The following is a 3,756-nucleotide window of genomic DNA, read 5'->3' as shown; positions in this document are numbered from 1 at the left end:
CCCCGGGACGCTACAGGGTTGAGCAGCACCAACAGTAACGGAGTTAAAGTGGCCAGAACATCGGTGGAGAATGGGCCGCAATCCCTCTGTTCTGTGACAGAGGCTGAGATTCGCCACTGCTGCTCTGACTCTTAGAAGAGGCACAGCAAACTGCCAGGGAAAGTACATATACACATATACAAATACATACACACCCACCGCCCGCTCGTCACTCACAAGGCCCAAAATAAATTTAAATAATTTATGGAGACCAACGAGAATGAAAACACAATGATCCAAAACCTATGGGACACTGCAAAGCCAGTCCTAAGGGAAAATACATAGCCATCCAAGCTTCACTCAAAAGAATAGAAAAATCTAAAATGCAGTTTTTATATTCTCACCTCAAGAAGCTGGAACAGCAACAGAGGGACAGGCCTAATCCATGCACAAGGAAGCAGTTGACCAAGATTAGAGCAGAAATCAATGAATTAGAAACCAGGAGTACAGTAGAGCAGATCAACAGAACTAGAAGCTGGTTCTTTGAACGAATTAATAAAATTGACAGACCACTGGCAAGACTTATCCAAAAGAATAGAGAAAGCACCCAAATTAATAAAATTATGAATGAAAAAGGAGAGGTCACAACCAACACCAATGAAATTGGAAGGATTATTAGAAACTTTTATCAACAGCTTTATGCCAATAATTTAAGCAATCTGGAAGAGATGGAGGACTTCCGGGAAACACATAAACTACCAAGACTGAAACAGGAAGAAATTGATTTTTTAAACAGGCCAATTAATTATGAAGAGATTGACAGAGTGATAAAAAAACCTTCTAAAAAACAAAACTCCAGGACCGGATGGTTTTCCTGGGGAATTCTACCAAACATTCAAAGAAGAAATAATATCTATTCTCCTAATGCTATTTCAAAAAATAGAAACCGAAGGAAAGCTACCAAACTCATTCTATGAGGCCAATTACCTTGATCCCCAAACCAGGCAAAGAACCCATCAAAAAGGAGAATTACAGACTGATTTCCCTAATGAATATGGACACCAAAATTCTCAACAAGATCCTGGCTAATAGAATCCACCAGTACATTAAAAGGATTATCCATCATGACCAAGTGGGATTCATCCCTGGGATGCAAGGGTGGTTCAACATTCACAAATCAATCAGTGTCCTAGATTTTATCCAGAAGGAAAAAGCCAAAAATCATATGATCCTCTCAATAGATGCAGAAAAAGCATTTGACAAAATACAGCATCCTTTCCTGATTAAAACCCTTCAGAGTGTAGGGACAGAGGGTACATTCCCAATCTTACAAACCATCTATGAAAAGCCTACAGCAAATATCATTCTCAATGGGGAAAAGCTGGAAGACTTTTCCCTTAAGATCAGGAACAGACAAGATGCCCATCTCGCCACTTATTCAAACATAGTACTAGAAGTCCTTGCAACAGCAATCAGACAACAAAAAGGATAAGGTGATCCAAATCAGCAAAGAAGAAGTCAAACTGTCTCTCTTCGCAGATGACATGATACTCATAGGAAACCCAAAAGAATCCACTCCCAAACTATTAGAAGTTATAGAGCAATTCAGATGTGGCGGTATACAAAATCAATGCTCAGAAATCAAAGGCATTTCTATACACGAACAATGAGACTGAAGAAAGAGAAATTAGGAATCCATCCCATTTACAATAGCACCAAAACCATACCATGCTACCTGGAATTAACTTAACCAGAGACGTAAAGGACCTATATTCTAGAAACTATAAATCGCTCTTGAAAGACATTGAGGAAGACACAAAAAGATGGAAAAATATTCCACGCTCATGGATTGGAAGAATCAACATAGTTAAAATGTCCATGCTACCCAGAGCAATCTACACTCTCAATGCTATCCTGATCAAAATACCAATGACGTTTTTCAAAGAACTGGAACAAATAGTCCTTAAATTTGTATGGAACCAGAAAAGGCCCCGAATCGCCAAGGAACTGTTGAAAAGGAAAAACAAAGCTGGGGGCATCACAATGCCGGATTTTTGAGCTGTACTACAAAGCTGTGATCACCAAGACAGCATGGTACTGCACAAAAACAGACATAGACCAATGGAACAGAATACAGAACCCAGAAATGGACCCTCGGCTCTTTCGGCAACTAATCATTGATAAAGCAGGAAAACATCCAGTGGAAAAAAGACAGTCTCTTCAACAAATGGTGCTGGGATAATTGGACAGATACATGCAAAAGAATGAAACTTGACCACTCTCTCACACCATACACAAAGATAAACTCCAAATGGATGAAAGACCTCGATGTGAGACAGGAATCCATCAAAATCCTAGAGAAGAACATAGGCAGCAACCTCTATGACATCAGCCAAAGCAACCTTTTTCATGACACATCTCCAAAGGCAAGAGAAACAAAAGAAAAAATGAACTTGTGGGACTTCATCAAGATAAAAAGGTTCTGCACAGCCAAGGAAACAGTCAAAAAAACTAATAGGCAGCCCACGGAATGGGAGAATATATTTGCAAATGATACTACAGATAAAAGACTGGTATCCAAGATCTACAAAGAACTTCTCAAACTCAATACGCAAGAAACAAATAAACAAATCATAAAATGGGCAGAAGATATGAACAGATGCTTTTCCAATGATGACATACAAATGGCTAACAGACACATAAAAAAATGTTCAAAATCATTAGCCATCCGGGAAATTCAAATCAAAACCACACTAAGAACTACCACCTTACACCAGTTAGAATGGCAAAATAGACAAGGCAAGAAACAACAATTGTTTGAGAGAATGGAGAAAGGGGCTCCTCTCAAGTTGGTGGGAATGCAAGTTGGTACAGCCACTCTGGAAAACAGTGTGGAGGTCCTTTAAAAAGTTAAAAATTGAGCTACCCTATGACCCACCCATTGCACTACTGGGTATTTACCCCAAAGATACAGACGTAGGGGCGCCTGGGTGGCATAGCGGTTAAGCGTCTGCCTTCAGCTCAGGGCGTGATCCCGGCGTTATGGGATCGAGCCCCACATCAGGCTCCTCCGCTATGAGCCTGCTTCTTCCTCTCCCACTCCCCCTGCTTGTGTTCCCTCTCTCGCTGGCTGTCTCTATCTCTGTCGAATAAATAAATAAAATCTTTAAAAAAAAAAAGATACAGACGTAGTGAAGAGAAGGGCCATATGCACCCCAATGTTCATAGCAGCTCTGTCCACAATAGCTAAATCGTGGAAGGAGCCGAGATGCCCTTCAACAGATGATTGGATTAAGAAGTTGTGGTCCATATATACAATGGAATATTACTCAGCTATCAAAAAGAACGAGTTCTCAACATTTGCTGCATCATGGACGGCACTGGAGGAGATAATGCTAAGTGAAATAAGTCAAGCAGAGAAAGACAATTATCATACGATTTCTCTCATCTCTGGAACATAAGAACTAGGAAGGTCGGTAGGGGAAGAAAGGGATAAACAAAGGGGGGGTAATCAGAAGGGGGAATGAAGCATGAGAGACTATGGACTCTGAGAAACAAACTGAGGGATTCAGAGGGGAGGGGGGTTGGGGAATGGGATAGACCGGTGATGGGTAGTAAGGAGGGCACGTATTGCATGGTGCACTGGGTGTTATACGCAACTAATGAATCATCGAACTTTACATCGGAAACCGGGGATGTACTGTATGGTGACTAACATAATATAATAAGAAAACATTAAAATAAATAAATAAATAAATAAATAAATAAATAAATAAA

Source organism: Ursus maritimus, unplaced genomic scaffold (genome assembly GCF_017311325.1).
Source record: "Ursus maritimus isolate PB19 unplaced genomic scaffold, ASM1731132v1 scaffold_35, whole genome shotgun sequence".
NCBI lineage: Eukaryota > Metazoa > Chordata > Mammalia > Carnivora > Ursidae > Ursus > Ursus maritimus.
Note: the sequence above shows the minus strand (reverse complement) of the source record.